Source organism: Akebia trifoliata, chromosome 10, assembly GCF_017979445.1.
Source record: "Akebia trifoliata isolate Shusen 1 chromosome 10, ASM1797944v1, whole genome shotgun sequence".
NCBI lineage: Eukaryota > Viridiplantae > Streptophyta > Magnoliopsida > Ranunculales > Lardizabalaceae > Akebia > Akebia trifoliata.
The window spans coordinates 21,545,060-21,564,888 of NC_141384.1; positions in this window are offsets into that span (position 1 = coordinate 21,545,060).

Genomic DNA, 19,829 nt, shown 5'->3' on the forward strand with positions numbered 1-19,829 from the left:
ATTACGAACTTCTCGGCCAAACGAATCTTAGGGATCTGATTTAAGGCCTCGATGCCTGCTGCGATTTCATCAATCACTTTAATATTCTTTAAGGTTGTTTCCAACTGAGTCATTCTATTAGCCAGTATCAGACTTTCATGGAAGTGTTCTTCATTTCCATCAAGCTCGTAAACATCTTCCAGATTTCCGGTCCTTTTCCTCTCTGATCATCAGGGGGATTTCTTGTCGATTCAGAGATCTGTTCTAGTACTTCTACCTTGCTCTTGATGCTGTTTATGTCCATTACAAACACTGCTAAGATCTTACGGATTTCTACGAGTTCGGATTCAGAGGCCATTTCTGATGGTTCACTTGGTGTTGATGTTCGCCCCAAACGACCTGACTCTCGACTCCAACTGGGTGGTGGACGCTTAAGTTTGGGCACAATAGTATCCTGTAACCCCATCAAAGGTGAATTAATAACTGGTAAATGTTCCCTCTTGATAGCATTTTCTTTCGTTATTACCTCCTTTTGTAATTGATGAGATGTATTGGTCAAGCTTATGTCTGACGAGGTGATTTATTATCAATTAAGATATTATTTATGCATTAAAATTCGTACCAATTTCTGAATTGTTTTTGTAAACAAGATAAAATCAAATTCAACAAAAAGAAATGAGGAGACTCTCCTTTTATTACAAAGAATAAAAATGACTCGATCTAGGACTCTACTTTTTCAAACATGTTCTTCTATCCTCTTTTCTACTTCTTGAATGTTTGCTAGTCCTCTAATTCCACAAATGATCGCTGATCCCAAGCTGTAGCTATATGTTCCACTAGTTACTTGTTCAGTTCTTTAATGGGGTGTCGATTTCTCGGGCGTATGGGGATCCATGAAGGGAGCCTCATCTGTCTTGGTATCATCCTCGGGCAATAAAAAGATGTGTTCAATAGTCCGGTAAGTGTTACGTGATCATATCCCTTTGAAGCAAGCACGATGCCTTCACCTGTCCTCGATTCCAATCTATCCCAATTAACATCCCGAGCAATCAAACTTGAGAGCCAATTTCTCCAATCTCCCACAGATGCAAAATCCACTAATATGTCATTTTCTATGAATTTATCCCATTTATCTTTCTTAATTTGTGGGAATTCTGCAATGCGGAGTCGAATGCACAGCCATATACAAAGTAAGTATGGGCTTCCTCTAAACCCTGCTCCTTCTGGTGCGTTCTCATTAGATAATCCCTTAAAAGTCTCGGCGAGTATTATAGGAACTGGGTTAGCCTTATTTTTGAGTTGTCCGGCCATATCCGCAAAGAAACCAGGTAACTGATGACCCATCCTAAAGGAAACCAAGAAGTATGTAGACAATACCCCCAAGCATAAGGTAAAATCTCTAGCTCTCCTATGAGATTCTGGAACGAAATCCCCGGGATGCTCAAGTTTAGGAGTTCGGTACACTTCTAAGAGTCTTCTCATGTTTAGTGAACCATGATTGATGAATCTTCTTATTTTTTTAGGCTTAACCCCTAATCCTCTTGCGAGTTCTTCTGTATGTTGAGATGGTAATGACCGATGGGCCATTGGGCCTGACGTATTATCCCCATGATGCTACGGAAATCCTCGTGAGTTGGACAAAGTGTGACTGAACCAAAGTGAAATATATGATAGTCCTGATCCTAAAAATTGGCTGCGGCACATAAGAGGTTCTAATTGACATTCACTGACTTGAGGGAGAATATGCTTTGAAGTCCATATGCACCAAAATTATACTTTTTGACAATAGTGAATGTTTCTAAGGCTTGGTCCATCAACAATCGTACATCATCATGAGCCATCTATACAAACAATTACTTTCCATTTTTGACACATTAAAAGAAATCAAGTCTATTTTTTTATTTGGTATGATCTTTAATGTGAGTCATCCATTTTAACTTAAAGGAAGGTTGATCCATTGAACAAAACTGGTAAGGTAGAGAAATTTGATCGTCAGATTTGGACCGGCTCTACCCAATGGACTCAAAAGAATAATATATCACCTCATTGACATTTTATTATCAATTAACTCGATCGGCCAATATATTGATCTAAAGATTGATTTACCAATCGGGCTAATGGGTTTTAAGAAATTGGCCTGCACATCTTGTCAATTACATCCCTTGGGTTGGACCATTGTTGCGAGTTTAATTTGAACGGTGTGGATCGGTTCACCCACTTTCCTTTTGGTTAAATTAAATAAAACAACTCGGGAGCACTCTTGGTCATTTCGAGTCGTGGCCTAGTGGGACCGTACCTAAATTCGACGTTCTAAGCTTACTATATGATTGAGGCTAGGTTAGGACAAAGCTTAGGTCACTTCAGCCCGAAACACCGATATATTATCCCAGTTTTACTTGGTCAAGTAGTACGTGGTACTCCAGTTTGATATACCCGAAGGTACTGTACTGAAGTTGTAGTGTTCACGGTCATCCCCTGTGTTCCGAAGGACCAGGTTAGCTTGGATCCGACTATGGGGGTTTATAAGGACATGTCGTGATGCAAACATATATATGCATGCTCGTGAGTGTGTGCAAAGGGACAAAGTGCGCCCGGGGTGTTTTCGCGAATATACATTCATACAAACCACATTTATCCCATCATCAAACCAATCACAATGAATACAATAATTGATTACATCCAATCACAACCTAATGAAAAAAAGGATAAAATCTAACCTAATATGAGAGTCACATTGAGTCAACCAGGTTGACTTGAGCAAAAGGTCAACCTAAGGATAGTCTTGGATCGGGTCAAGTTTGTGTAGACACCCCATTTTTGCACTCGCCTGATTAATCAACTCGTCAACCCGATTGCAATGATTCCCAATGATGGATGTGTATTCCATTGCTTTATTTTGTTACCAGATGTGTTTCAGAAATCCGGATGAGGTATCTCGAACTGATAAAACTGTAGAAACCACGCTACGCTAGGAATATATGACCCCAGAAACATAGAAATCATCATCTTGCAGACTAAAAAGAAGCTTCACGATAAAAATCACTAAAAATTGACCAAATTACCAAAATACCCCTAACCTCAAAACAACCTTAGAGCCTACGTTATGCTTAAGAAAACCCATTCAAACACATAAAATAACAAATCGAAACCAAATAAATCATTTCGCCAATTTTAACAGAATTCAACAAAATTATGAAAATGCCCCTCATAAAGTTCACGACCATTTCACACAAAAAATTTCATAAATAACACAAAATAATATTTTCATTGAATTCCTTATGAAAAATTGATTCTAAAACATCCTAGAACATTAAAAATTGACTTAAAACATGAAAAGTCCTCTCCGGGGGTAAAACGATAATTTCACAATTTTCATAATTAAAATTTTCGAAATTAATAAATAAAATATTAAATAATTAAAGTGAAACATTGATGAAATTAATTTAAAATTTTAAATTAAAAAATCGATCAATCGGACTTTCAAGTAAAATTGTTGAGGGTTCGTGAGATATTTCTTTAAGAACCCCTCCATTTGGGGGTCAGAAGAATTAAAGAAATAATGGAGGGGGGTTCTCCAAAAATTAAAAGTAAATCAAGCAAGACTGAAGTCAAGGTATTAAAGTCAATCAAGTGAAACTGAAGTCAAAATTAAAGTCAATTAAGCAAGACTGAAGTCAAGATATTAAAAGTCAATCAATTAAGACTAAAGTCAAAACATTAAAAGTCAATCAAATAAGACCAAAAGTCATAATAGAGTTCTAATTAAATAATAACTCAATCTAATAGAGTTCTAACTTAAAAACAATTCTACCTAAAATAATTCTAATTAAAACACAATTCTACCTAAAATAAGTCTAACTAAAACACAACTCTAATTAAAAGAACTCTAATTAAATACTAACTCTATCCAAATCAACCCCTAAAAACATCTATAAATAGAGGTGCTCACACCCTATTTTCGTATCAAATCATAAACCCTAAGAGAAGTAGGTCTAGAAGCCTCCCATAAATCCTAGTTTTAGAGTCCCAACTCCTTACCTAACATCCCTCCTTCAATTTTAGCCTAGAAACACTTAAAAGTCCTCCAAAAACACTCCTAAATCCGCAACAAACTTGAAGAGTTCAGATCCAAAAACAAGGAGATGCCTTAATCTCGGAGATCCGAAATCAAATCCGGAGACAGAACGAAACAAGGAAGTACGGTACAAAGAGCTATTTTTGTCAGATCTGAGGGAGCAAAATCCTTGCTATCGGAAAGGTATAAAAATTTTTATTTTTATTTTTATTTAGGTTTTTAGCAATGTGATTTATTTGGAAAGTTAGTAGAGACCGGCTTTGGCCGGGCGGGGTTGGTGCCTAACACCTTCCAACCCCGTAACGTGATCCCCGGACTCTTTTTCTCTTTCATAGATTAGTTTGCCTTTTTTAGAGTCAGTTTGGTTCCTAGACCTTAAAAACTAGGTGGCAACTCCCAAACCTCAAGGGTCAAAAGCAGATCCGCGCACCCCGCGGATCAAGGGCACTTTCAGTGGCGACTCCACTGGGAAAATTTGAGGATCAGACTTGAAAAGCCCCAAGTATGGGAAACATTGCCAGTAGGACCTAGTTTTTTTTTGTTTTTTTATTTTATTTTTAGTTATTTGTTTAGTTATTTATTTTATTTTATTTTTTTTATCATTCTTTTTGGTTCAATTATTGAGCATTGGTTTGGATGTTGAATATTTTGTTTTGACATTTTTTATGGATCATCAAGGGTTATTCGGAATGACCTTAAAATCATGCAGGATTTCAGGAAGGTAATGGTCTAAAATAATGGGTGTTAACTCATTTTTTATTTTGATTATTATTATTATTATTATTATTATTTTGTATTATCCTTTATTAATACCCTTTGGTTCAATTTTGGATATTTCGGATTTGGCATAATTTTTCTTTTTGATTCAATCTAAGGTCATTTTGGGATGACCTTAAGTAATGAAGGATTCAAATTGACATAAATTGAGGATGGAATGATGGTGGTTGGGATGAGAGTTATGATATTCTTTTAAAAAAAACATTTGGATGATTTTTTGGCATGTTAATAAGCATAGGTGGCTATTGGTGAAAAAAATTATTTGTGAATGATGCACTAAGAAACAGAAAAAGTGTCTTTTTTAATGTTGTTCACGATGAGGAGAGGATTTCAAAAAAATAAAAAAATCAAATTTTTTTTTTCACGTGGTGTGCCATTAGCAGAAAACAGCTTTTGCTGTTTTCTATCATCTTCTCCACAAAGAATGACGGAAATCAGCAAGAAACAGAGAGGACGTCCTCTCTCTCTCTCTCTCTCATCTCTCTCTCTCTCTCTTTCTCCTTCCTCTCCCTCTCTCTCTCTCTCTCTTCCTCGTTTATTTGTTGGGTTTCTTGAGATTAGCAACAATGGCATCTACTATCTTTTTCGCCAATACAACCCCATCGGTGCTGATGGGAACTGATGGAAGTATCGATCAGCAACCATAGATAAAGCTTTCGCCGAACTTCGACCTCTATTTATTATGAAAGAATATTTTGGTGAGGCCAAATCGGTTTAGGCTTATAGAGATTTATAGAAAAATAGAGACTCCCTTAATGGATTAAGATTCAATGTTGGGTCTTGGCCTGTTGCCGATCAAAACCTTATGAACATTTTCAGACACAAAGAAACCTCTATGATAAGTCACAGTTTCATGGACTTTCTTCGTGTTCCACTTGATCGAAACCCTAATAGTGATGTTCCATGTTCAAGACTGTGATTTCTCTGATATAGTTTTGAAGTACATAAGCCAGATGCTTATGGAAGAAGATATGGGGGAGAAGAGTTGTATGTTTCAAGTGTCTTCGACTCTTCAAGCCGCAACCAAACCTTTTTATGAGATCCTTGGAGAGAAACACTTACCTTTGCTCGACCATCACCCAATTTCCAGATTCCCCATCTCAACCTCGAACTCTCTATGTTGCTTCATCAGCAAACTTTTTTCCCCTCCTCTTTCTTCGTGTCCATTAGTCTCGAATAAATAGTCCATTCACCTCGAATTCAAAATTTTCGTATCAGAAGCAGAAATCTCAAAGCCCATCCAAGTCTGGTTCGGGGGGGAGGTTTCAGTTCAGATTGTTGATGATTTGTTTACAAATCAAGTTTTAGAAGATTATTGTTGGGCAATTTCGTTTAATTCGTTGAGAATGTTGAGTTTTTCGAAAGTGAATCCGATTCACATCAAAGAGGCTCGGATTGATAATCTTGCAGAAGAATTTTCCACAATTGAAATGGAAATCATTTCTTGATCATCAGTTACTGCAAATTGGGTCGGATGGATTTTAGTTTTTCTTTAGAAATGTTTTAAAACACGGGTTTGAACCAGATCGGATAACTTTAAACACTTTTCTTAAGGGACTTTGAATGGAGAACAAATTACAACAGATGATGGAGTTGATTAATTAAATAATGAGTAATGGGTATCCGATCAATATACCCACCTTTCGTGTTAAAATTAACAAGCTTTGCAAGATTGAGAACACGAATGAGGCTGTTAGGTTGTTAGAGTGAGAGTGAAAAAGAGAATGAAAAAAAGAAAATTTGTATTGTCACACCAATTTTTTATCTATAGCATATCAAATTTGGATATTTGTTAAATTCTTTACTTGATCCAAAACAAGTTGGGGTGACAATAGAATCTTTTTAGGGTTGTATTTTTAGTTAGTAATAGCTTTTCTTTATATTAAAAAAAAAAAATTTATCATTTTATTTTGTTTTATTTTTAAATCAATTTCTTTAAAGTTAAAAAAAAAAAAGAGCTTTTGTTTTTGTGTTTTGGTAAAATAAAAATCAATTAAAAAAAAAAAGGTTCATAGCCCTTATCTCCACAATTGCCATTTTATCCTCAATATTCATTGAAATCTCAACTTAATTAAGGTCACCTAAAGTGATATTTGATTGGATTATGAAAAAATTATTTCGGTTCATAAAAAAATTTGGTGCCTTTCAATATTGGATTTGATTGATTATCTTTTGGTGACATATTCATTGATTGCCCTCTATTATTCCATGATCTCAATAGATATATTTCTGATATAATTGCTTTGATTGTAACATGTTGGATTGTGCAGTCTGTGAAAATTTTGATATTCTGTATTGTGATTATATGATCATGGCCATGGGCCCATTTGTTTGAAAAAGGCCCCGGGCACACCCCACCCTATTTTGCACACACCACTAGCACGTTTATATTATTGCATTGCACGTTGCATGTCCCTTATAGCCAACGTGGCACTAGTGCGTGACCCGGTCTCTTCGGAGATGCGATGTCATTCATGAAAACCACAACTCCAGTCACGTACCTTAGGGTATATCAAACTGGGAATCAATACTGTCTGATCAGGTGATTCTGAGAAGTATATTGGTGCACCCAGGCTGGAGTGACCTGAGCTTTTGACCTATTATGAGCCACACAGTCACATGTCCCGATTGCCAACGTAGTACTAGTACGTGGTCGGTCCCCTCGTGGGATGCCAAACCATTTATGAAAGCTACAACTCTTGACTCGTACCCGTTGGTATAAAAGATAATCTAAGTATATCAATTGCACTTCTTGGTCAAAACTGATGCCTAAGCAAGATCTTGCCCCGTTGTACCCTACTGTACGAGGGGGATAGACTACGTCTATTCTAGACGAGAGGTATTTAAGTGGGCCATTGCTCAGCATTGTGCGCCACCTCTCAATTGGAGATCAAACTGGCTGTTTTTGGCTTCAGAGAAATGAATTGAGATTTTGGATTATCACCTGTACGGTATATCAAACCAAGTCACCACGTATCGAAAGGTATATAGGTGTACTTGGGCAAGGGTGGCTAGATAAAAATACATTGCACGTAGTAAGCTTAGAATCTAGAAACCTTCCCAGTAGGTCACGACTCGAACTTATCGTGGGTGTTCCCGGGTTGTTTATTGATTGGAACCTGTTGATTGATAAATGTATGTGAGTGTTGTGAATGATGAGATCAGAGTGTATGATTGTCCTCAAGGATCAAAATTTTGTTTTGAAAATTAAAATGGGTGCACCGACCCAATAAAGAATCCATTCTTTTACAATAATGACCCAGTCCATCCCGATCCAATAATCATGGTGGATTGGGCCATTTAAATTGAAATAGAAATCAAATTTTCAAAGAAGAAAAATGGTTTACAAAGGGAAAGTGTTTTCTAGAAAAAGTGTTTTCCAAAATAAGTGTTTTCCAAAATAAGTGTTTTCCAGAAAAAATGTTATTCTCTAGAAAATAATGTTTTCTAAGAAAAAGTGTTTTCCAGATGAACAAGATTTTCCAAGAGAAAATGCTTTCCAAATAACAAACTATTTTTCAGAAGAAAATATTTTCTGAAAGAAAAGAAAATGAAGGAAAAATGATTTACAAAAGATCTATTTTTACATGAAAAATTATTGAAATATGTTTGTGGAAGTTGTTATTCAATGAAAACATTATTTGTCAATATTTTTCAAGAGTGCAATAAAATTATTTTTCTGAATAATCATTACATTAATGAATTGTTTAATGGATTGGTGCACAAAATTCAATAAAATCTCAAGGTTCATTTAAAATGTTATCAAGGGGGTGACACTAAAATTGGTTAAATTCACCTTCAAAGAGGTTTAAGTGCTATCATTGTGTATAAGCTCAATCGTCCATCGTCTAGCTAGGTTTGTAAATCCGATCAGTTAGAGTAAACGTCAATATCAAATCAACAGTCAGAAATGACCTCAAAATTTTTCAACATCGTTCAATTGTTCTTTGAAGATCATAGTGCTTCAATCCTACCGGTTATAAGCAATATCTCAGTCCTCAGTCCTAATCAAACTCGTGTGGGTACTTGTCTTGAGTTTTCATGAGTCATTTGGGTTAGCTCGAGTCCTTTTTTCCAGCAAGGTCATGTCTTCCTTAGATTGAGTCTACTCTTTCCTATTGAGTCAAGTTAGTTCATCGAGTCATAGAGGTGTCTGTTGCCCCATCTGAAATTGATCGGATAAAGGAAATTTTTGAATACCTCGAGCGCATTAACGAATTAACTAATAATTTGATAGATTTCGTTTCTGAACAAGAAGATAAGAGTCGGACTTAACCTTTAATCGAGAAAGGAAAGGTCTTTGACCTCGAAACAAAAAAATAATTCCTAAAGAGATTCAAATATAACCATCTTATCCCTAAAGGAACACGAGGGGATAATGAATTTACTCAGAAATTTCAAAAAACTTGTTCGTGTGATCATATAAAGGTATGTTAGGCACAAGCTTGGGTGTTGTTCAACACAGAATAGATACTCGTCTATATCAATGGAATCAAAGAAGATGTTATAAAATGTATTAGCACTATCCTTACTACATCTTGAGTTTTAAATCACATATTATCAATCGATATGAGGATACATTTTGAACTGATCTTTGATAATGGGTCGTACTTCAAAGCATAAATCATTACTCTGTGTGCAAAGTTGAAGATCTGGAAACACAAATCATCCCCCTACCGTCCTCAGATCAATGGAACGGTTGAAGCAGTTAGTAAGAGTCTCAAGACTATCATCAGGAAAATGTGTCAATCACATCGAGATTGGTCAGAAAAATTATCATTCATGCTATGGACATATTGAACTTCAATTCGATCCTCTACTGGAGCTACTCCCTAGTCCTTAATGTATGGCATGGAAGCAGTCTTGCCAGTTGAAATGGAAATTCCGTCTCTTGGGGTCTTGTTGGAAACTCATTTGTTAGAAACAGATTGGGTTCGTCAGCAGTATAAAGAATTAAACTTGATCAAAGAAAACGAGTTAAAGCCCTGTACCACGTGCAAGCTTATCTAAGAAAAGTCACCTATGCATTTGACAAGAAGGTCAAAGCTCATCATTTACAAGTCAAAGATTTAACTATCAGACTTAAAAAAAAATTGAATACTCCTCCTCGACTGTAAGAGAAAGTCTAAACCCAATTGGAGAAATTCATTCATTAAGGAAATACTGTCTAGAAAAGTCGTCAGACTTCAAGATCATGATGGAAGTGAACTACCAGAACCAACCAACCTTGACCAAATCAAACGATACTATATTTAAGGAGGCCATCTTTGGCCGAATCAATCCTCATATTACCCAGTTACCCAGTTCAACATATCCTTTTCTCAACTCCTTTGCAGCCTTTTCAAAAATAAAAATTATGCCTTTTTCTTTCTCAGCCCGATCACCTAACCTAGGGAAGGGAAGATTCGAACTACGTTTTGGTCTGATCCCAAAATTCTGGGGCACGTAGGCAACCTGAGAAGTTACCTCAGGCCCGACCACATCAAAATAAAAAAAAATCTATTTCCCCATACAGTAAAAAAAAAATTCAAAAGAAAAAAAAAATATCTTCAAAATAGGGAAGAAAATTCAAGAAAATTTTTAAATGAAATGCCACACAAGGGGCATTTGGGTTTTGAGCCTCAAAATTCCTTTCTTTTTATACCCAGTCCTAAGCCTACCCATGAAAGTCCTCCTAAATACCATGCGGAAAGTCAAGGAAGATAGCAAAGCATGATCAGACAGCAACTCCAGAAGTTCAGACAGGAAGAAAAGAAAAATAAGATAAAAAAATGATGAAGCCTGCTAAGTTGAAAATCCGAAAAGGGTGACTTAGGCAAAAATTAAGGCAAGCTCGCAAGGTTGAAAATCTGAAAGGACAACTTTGACAACAATCAGAGCAAAGAAAAAAAGAAAAGAGAAGAGCTCGCTAGATCGAAAACCTGAAAAGACGATCTAGGCAAAAGTTAGAGTAAGTTCGCTAGATTGAAAACCTAAAAAGGCGATCTAGGCAAAAGTTAGAGCAACAAAGAAAAATAGAAGAAAATCCCAAGCTGGGAGCGGTACGAGCTGAAACATCAGAAGTCCGAATAATCGAGTTCAATACTTAGCTTAAATCAGGCATAGACTCAGAAGCCGCAAGTATCTTGTCTACGATCGATCTGAAAATTTTTACTCTCCCAAGTGAATCAAGGGAGATAAGGGTGAATTCTATGATGAAACTCGAAAGGAAATAATTTTGTACTCTTGAGATTGACTCAAAAACCTTCAATAAAATTAATCAAAATTAAAAGTTGAGTCTTTATTACGTTTGTGGTAATCAATTATTTCAAACCTTCATACAATGGGCATTTTCTTTCTTTTTTAATGTAATTTTTCCCCCTTATTCTAGGGGCATTTTTTTTATGATGTGTTCAATTATTTTCAAGGCCATGGTCATTGTCAAACTATAGGCATTTTGCTTTTGAGCAATGTTAATCCTAAGAGATAATGAGAACCCCAAATTTAAGGTAACCCTCTTGATAACAGTTTTTCAAAAAACTCTTAAGGTTCAAAAGAAATAAAAACTCAGGTTTTAAAACTTTTTGATAAATCATTGAGGTTCAAACAAAAGTATTTTGGATCTCACATAAGGAGATATGGCATTCTTTCGTTCTCCAGATTCTTTTCAGATCCGATCATTCTTGGAATCGATCATTTCTCTTCCAGATTTATTCATTCTCCGGTTCGTTCTAATCAGTTTTCTCCAAATTCGTTCATTCTTTCCCAAAATTCATTCATTCCTCTGCCAGTTTTGCTCAGTTTCCGCCAAGGGTTAACTTGGTTTTGCTCAGTTGCCGCCAAGGGATATCTTGGATTTTGCTCAGTTGCCGCCAAGGGTTATCTTAGATTTTGCTCAGATGCCGCCAAGGGTTATCTTGGATTTTGCTCAGTTGCCGCCAAGGGTTATCTTGGATTTTGCTCAGTTACCGTTGAGGGTTTTCTCAAAGTTATGCTCAGTTTTACTCAATTATGCTAAAATTATACTCAGATTTTACTCAGTTTCACACAGTGCACACACTTGCACATTTGCACTTTTTAATCAGGGAAAATTTTTTAAAATTCAAGGATCTGACACTGTTAGTGAGAGTTTGCGCTCAAGGACCTGACAACCTTTTAATTCGGGGAGAGCTTTACCCTTAAAGATCCGAACACCCTGACGAATTGCTAAATCAGGCTGCAAAATGAACTGTCACTAGCTTTGGCATTCAGATATTGCACTATCCACCAAAATAGATTTGCTATCTAGTTTGCTTCAACCCTCTGCCAAAGAGGGGCATCTGTAGACACCCCATTTTTGCACTCGCCTGATTAATCAACTCGTCAACCCGATCGCAATGATTCCCACTGATGGATGTGTATTCCATTGCTTTATTTTGTTACCAGATGTGTTTCAGAAATCCGGATGAGGTATCTCGAACTGATAAAACTGTAGAAACCACGCTACGCTAGTAAAATACGACCCCAGAAACATAGAAACCATCATCTTACAGACCAAAAAAAAGCTTCACGATAAAAATCACTAAAAATTGACCAAATTACCAAAATACCCCTAACCTCAAAACAACCCTAGAGCCTACGTTACGCTTAAGAAAACCCATTCAAAAACATAAAATAACAAATCGAAACCAAATAAATCATTTCGCCAATTTTAACAGAATTCGACAAAATTACGGAAATGCCCCTCATAAAGTTCACAACCATTTCACACAAAAAATTTCATAAATAACACAAAATAATATTTCCATTGAATTCCTTACGAAAAATTGATTCTAAAACATCCTAGAACATTAAAAATCGACTTAAAACATGAAAAGTCCTCTCCGGGGGTAAAACGATAATTTCACAATTTTCATAATTAAAATTTTTGAAATTAATAAATAAAATATTAAATAATTAAAGTGAAACATTGATGAAATTAATTTAAAATTTTAAATTAAAAAATCGATCAATCGGGCTTTCAAGTAAAATTGTTGAGGGTTCGTGAGATATTTCTTTAAGGACCCCTCCATTTGGGGGTCCAAAGAATTAAAGATATAATGGAGGGGGGTTCTCCAAAAATTAAAAGTAAATCAAGCAAGACTGAATTCTAGGTATTAAAGTCAATCAAGTGAAACGGAAGTCAAAATTAAAGTCAATTAAGCAAGACTGAAGTCAAGATATTAAAAGTCAATCAATTAAGACTAAAGTCAAAACATTAAAAGTCAATCAAATAAGACCAAAAGTCATAATAGAGTTCTAATTAAATAATAACTCAATCTAATAGAGTTCTAACTTAAAAACAATTCTACCTAAAACAATTCTACCTAAAATAAGTCTAACTAAAACACAACTCTAATTAAAAGAACTCTAATTAAATACTAACTCTATCAAAATCAACCCCTAAAAACATCTATAAATAGAGGTGCTCACACCCTATTTTCGTATCAAATCATAAACCCTAAGAGAAGTAGGTCTAGAAGCCTCCCATAAACCCTAGTTTTGGAGTCCCAACTCCTTACCTAACATCCATCCTTCAATTTTAACCTAGAAAACACTTAAAAACCCTCCAAAAACACCCCCAAATCTGCAACAAACTTGAAGAGTTCAGATCCTAAAATAAGGAGATACCTTAATTTCGGAGATCCGAAATCAAATCCGGAGACAGAACGAAGCAAGGGAGTATGGTACAAGGAGCTATTTTTGTCAGATCTGAGGGAGCAAAATCCTTGCTATCGAAAAGGTATAAAATTTTTTATTTTTATTTTTATCTAGGTTTTTAGCAATGTGATTTATTTGGGAAGTTAGTAGAGACCGACTTTGGCCGGACGGGGTGCCTAACACCTTCCAACCCCGTAACGTGATCCCCGGACTCTTTTTCTCTTTCGTAGATTAGTTTGTCTTTTTTAGAGTCAGTTTGGTTCCTAGACTTTAACAACTAAGTGGCGACTCCCAAACCTCAAGGGTCAAAAGCGGATCCGCGCACCCCGCGGATCGAGGACACTTTCAGTTTGACCCTAAAATTCCCAGTAGAGTTGCCATTGAAATCGCCTCGACCCTTTTTCACTAAATAATGGATAGGGGTCTGATTTATAAATAGGGACTTTTGAAAAATGGGAGTCGCCACCTAGTTTAGGTCTAGGAACCATAAATAACTCTAAATGGATATGGATCAGTCCACGGATCAAAGATATGGGTAAGGGGTCAGATTACGGGTTTCGAAAGGTGTTAGGCATCGAACCCGCCCGATCAAGATGATCGGTCTCTACTACGATCTAAAATCATCCTATGGTCAACATATGAAGATTACAGTCAAGGTCACAGTCCAATCATCATCATCAATTTGTGTTGAATTTTTCAACCAAATCCTATGGCTAAAAATTGTCCCAATTATCACATGATCCTTCTTTGAATTCCACAAAATATGGAAGGGTTTGAAAAATCCCTAATTAGCTCCATGACCTGAAATCAATTAAGAAACTCCACCTGCAAGTATTTCTCAAACTGTCCAAAATAGAAAATCATGAGAATATTCTAAATCGGAAGATCATAAATAGAAACCTGTCAAATTAGGACTTATAATATTTCCAAATTAGGAATGTAAGATTTCCTAAATTAAAATTCAAGAGATATATGTTGAATTCCCAAATTAAAAATTTTAAAAAGATACATTTTCTAAAATAGAACATTCCAAAAATGTAAGTTTCTAAATTTGAAATTCCCAAATCTCCATGAACATGAACCCCCTAAATATAAAAATGCAGAATCTTCTAAATTGGAAAATTGCTAAAATATGAAATTTCTGAATTAGAAATCTATTAACATATTCTCCCAAAATAGGAAACTATGCAATCCCATATTAGCAAGTTTTCAAATATGAATTTTCTAATATTCCACAAATAATCTCCAAAAGGAAAATTATATAAGCAATGAAATCCCAAATTAGAAGATTATGAATTTGTCAAAAATCATCAAATTTGAAATTCACCAAACAATAAAGAATCCAGGATATCATACTTACTAAAGTGGAGATTGCCCAATTTCATCGCATAAAATTTTCAAATTGGAAAGAAAAATCCACAAGAAAAATTTCATGTCCATCAAATCTTTAAACTAACCAAAACAAGCATGCATACATGATTTTTGATTTAGTCAAAATAGGAGTCATTCAACAACATGCACATTCGTTAAAGCAAAGTGTGCATCAACCACATGGAATAATCTGAAAATAACACGAAGAGTTTGAATATCATCACGAACTATGAAAATCCAATTCGAGCATAGTGATCATGATGTTTGTTTGAAAAAAAAATCCCCTAATCCTACTGACATGCAAAAAATAATAAAAAAGAACAAATAAAAATAAACAAGGTGGAGAAATAAACATCATCCTAACCTATCACCATGCAAAAAAAAATAAAAAATAAAAGAAATAAAGCATACACAAACAAACATTCTCCTCGACCTATCGATCTAAAAATCATAGAAAAAACTACATGAACTAAAAAAGAAAAAATAAAATAGGCATACAAAATATTCTACCTATCTCATCATTAATAAAAATAGAAAAAAAAACTTTATTGCGTAGGTAAATAAGGGAGAAAAACAAAAAACATATATACTCAAAAGGTTTTCCTAATCCTATTAATGCAAAAAACAAAAGTAAAAAAACTACACACACACACAAAAAAACAAAAAAAAAATTCTCTTATCCTAACGATATGCGAAGATAGATAAAAAAACAAACAAAATACGAAGGGAGCAAATTTTTCCTCTACCAATATGCAATTAATATACAAAAAATCCTAAGAAAACATATGAAAAGTGTAATAAAACCCTCCCATGGCATCATAAAGAATCCATCTCATACCAAACTTCATGATGATCATGACACTACAGATCAACGTAAAACTTCAATGTAGAGGCGAGTGTTAGCACACAAACGAAGAGAGGAAAGGAGGAAAACAGAGAATAAAAAAAAATCACCTGTAAGATAAAACACTAGAGTCGTCTCCTTCAGATAGAACTTGAGGGTTTGTGCGCGCTGTAAAGAGAGAAAGAGAGAGGCTGCTATGTGGTGGATGTTGCAGCCATGAGTCGAAGAGGGGGCTGGGCAGCAAGGTTTTAGTGGCTGTTGATGGTTTGATGGAAAGGAAGAGAGGATGGCTGGTTGTGTTGTGTGATGGAGAAAAAAAAAAGACTGTTGTGTTGTAGGTTTAATGGAGGCGTGGATAAGGATTATAGGAGAGTTATAGAAGAGAGAGGATTGTGAGTACAGAGAGAGGAGACGTCCTACTATTGCAGCAACACTGCTGCGCTTCAAGTTCAGCCCAAGGACCTTGAAAGGATGATGAATCAGAGAGGAGAGCTCAAAGGCATTCTGATATAACAGCAGCCATGCTGTGTTGTAGTTCAAAGACATTGGAGGAGTGATGAATCAGCGAGGAGAGCAAGCATTCGTTCAGCCCAAAGAGCAAAGAGATGAGAGAATCGAAGAAGAAGATCGTTCAGCCCAAGTACGTTCAACCTAAGGAGCCAAGAGAGAGACCATGAAGAAGGAAACATCCTTCTTTATATAGCCAAGACTTTCTGATCTTTTCTTTCTAATTCTTTTTTCCTCTTTCTTTTTTTTCTCTTTACACGTCCTTTCCTATGGGAGAATGGGGAGTCACGTTCCCACGGTACTCGTACCACTATAATCTCAAGTTGTGATTGGTCAATTCTAATTTTGATTAAAAAATTTTGTTTTAAATTTTATACACTTGAATTTAATTTTAATTTTATTGGTTTAATTGTTTAACTTTTGATTTGATTTTATTTTTATTTTGAATTGGATTTAAAAAAATTTTAATTTTAAGTTTTAATTGTTTAATTTCGAATTAGATGTTAATTGTTTAATTTTAAATTAGATGTTAAATTTTAATTGTTTAATTTTGAATTGGATTTTAATTGTTTAATTGTTTATTAGATTTTAAATTTTTTTTAATTTTGAATTAAATTTTATTTGTTTAATTTTAAGTTTTAATTGTTTAATTTTGAATTAGATGTTAATTCTTTTACTTTTAAGTTTTAATTGTTTAATTTTGAATTAGATGTTAATTGTTTAATTTTAAGTTTCAATTGTTTAATTTTTTGTTTGATTTTAATTTTTAATTTTAAGTTTTAATTGTTTAATTTTTTTATTTGATTTTAATTTTTAATTTTAAGTTTTAATTTTTTAATTTTTTATTTGATTTTAATTTTTATTATATTTTCCTAAGGATCGAGATCTCTAAGTTGAGATTGGAGGTCGAGGGGTATTTCGATCATTTTTATGATTTTTCGTAAATTTCTCTGTTTTCTTCGGTTTGGGTCCCGTTAGACTCGAATCATGTTATGAGTGCAATTAAAGTACTTTTGAGGTCTTTTGAAGGTCCAAAATTTATGAGGGGTATTTTTGTCATTTTATCGATTTTTGCGGATTTTTATGAATTGTGGAGCGAGGTTTCTTTTAGTCCCAACGTGATTATTTCTATGTTTCAAAGTCATTTTTTCCTAGTGTGACGAGGTTTCTAGGTTATCGAACTGTGTGGTGAGCCTAAGCGTACGTGCTTGCTAGATTGGGTGTAACGTGTGACGATCCTAAGCATGCGTGAATTTCTATGTCAAGTCGTAACGAGTAGGGGAGATGAAAAGAGAGGAAATGGAAGGAATCAGGGACAATACTCACAAGCCTTTGAGTTCTTTGTGATCATCATTAGGAGTTTACGGTAACCGGGTAACGAATTGTCGAATTGGGCAGGTGCAAAAATGGGGTGTCTACAGAGGTTTTAAAGGCTGAGCAATTTTTTGCCAAGTTGTCTAAATGCATAATTGGCAGTAAGGAAGTAAAGTATTTGGGGCATCTTATTTCCAAGGAAGGGATCAAGGCGGATCCCCAAAAGCTGGTTGTTATGCAAAAGTGGCCAACTCCTAAAAATCTCAAAGCTTTGAGAGGTTTTTTAAGACTCACCGGATACTACAGGAAGTTCATCAAAAGATATGGAGCAATAGCAGCCCCACTGACTTGTCTACTAAGAAAAAATGTTTTTTCTTGAATGACAAGGCATAAGCAGCATTTGAAGAATTAAAAGAGGCTATGGTAAGTCCCCCTGTGCTTAGGTTACCTAATTTCACTAAAATGTTTGTGGTGAAATGTGATGCTTCAGGAGAGGTATTGAAAGCAATGCTGATGCAAGAAGGGTAGCCCCTTGCCTATTTTAGTCAGGCTCTAAAAGAGAGGATCCTAAATGTCTCCACCTATGAAAAGGAACTACTGGCCTTGGTGATGGCAGTGAGGAAATGGAGGCACTACCTATTGGGACAATCCTTTAAAGTATGCACTAACCAGCAAGCACTTAAATACTTACTGGAACAAAGGGTGAGATCCTATGTTCACTAGCAATTTTTGGAGAGAAATGTTCAGGTTATCTGGAATAGATCTGTTACTCAGTACAGCCTGTCATCCTTAAACGGATGGACAAACAGAATCCATGAACAAAGTGCTCGAGTGTTACTCAGGTACTTCTCAAGTGATTGACCAAAAGATTGGGTTAAGTGGTTACTTTTAGCTAAGTATTCTTACAATACCTTAGTCCATACATCAACAAAGGTATCCCTTTCAAAGATGTCTATGGTCAAACCCTCATCGAATGCTACCATACGAATCAGGAGCTACCAAAGTTCAAGCTGTGGATGAAGAGCTACGAAGCCGTGAGTTTATAGCCAAGTTCATCAAGGAAAACCTGCAAGAAGCACAAGTGAAAATGAAACATTTTGCTGATAAGAAAAGAAGAACTCAAGAACTCGAGATTGGAGACCTTGTATACCTCAGGTTACGGCCTTACAGGCAAATAACCGTAGCGGTGCGAAGGAATTTGAAGATCGCACCAAAATACTTTGGACCTTTTAGAGTTAATCGCAAGGTGGGTCAAGTGGCTTACGAACTAGATCTTCCTCCCGATGCTAAGATTTATCCCGTATTTCACATCTCATGTCTTAAGAAAAAGCTAGGAGAAGGAATTCAAGTTTGCACTACTCTGTCGATTCTCACGCCCGAGGGATCTCTTGAACCAGAACCTAAGAAGGTACTTCAACGAAGGCTAAAGAGGAAAGGAAACACCGCCAGAGTTGAGATCTTAGTTCAGTGGAGTGGAACCAATGAGGGAGATGCGACTTGGGAGGATCTTGAAATTCTAAGGCACCATTTTCCTAATCTTGAGGACAAGGTTTTCTAACGAGGGGATTCTTGTTATGAACTAGGTTTCGAAGTTCATGTTATTCAATGCACTGTCCAGTTGTTTCAAACTATGTCATTTTAATTTAAGTGTTTGAGTTTTTTATTTGACTAGATCGTATGTAATGGGTCACGTGATCCCTTTGTTTGGTAATTGTATGAGTCTATTGGATCAATTAAGTGGTATGAGTCTGTCAGATCAGTTATTTAACTTCCTAGTTAATGGGCTATGCCCACATTGTGTAATGGTCAGTTATCACCTGGCCTATTTATGTTTGTTATTATTCAATTAAAAGGAGGGAAGCATTTATTCAATTACAGAGTCTTAAAAGGAGGCTTGGTAACCTCGAATTACCATAAAACAATTCTGTCACTTTGATTATATAACTTTACAGTTATAACATTTTTGTACCTGACAACTGAAGTGTTTTGTCCCTCTCTAATGAGGTCTGTATTATATAGTTCTGCCACTCCATCTTTGGTTTCCATTAAACAATTTTTAACAAATAACTTGCCAAACAAACACTTTTTTTCCTTTTTGACTTTTTTCTTTCAAAGATAGCGTATCTTACACGTAATGGGCAAGATTATCTTTTAGTATGACAAAAATGACCTTAGAATTGATCAAGTTTGAACAGGTAAAGATCACCCCAATTTTGGGAATGTCAATCCTAGTCCTTTTAAAGGAAGATTCTTATTAATTTGTTTTTTAGCATTAGAGCATCTTCAACCATGATTCAAATTTTC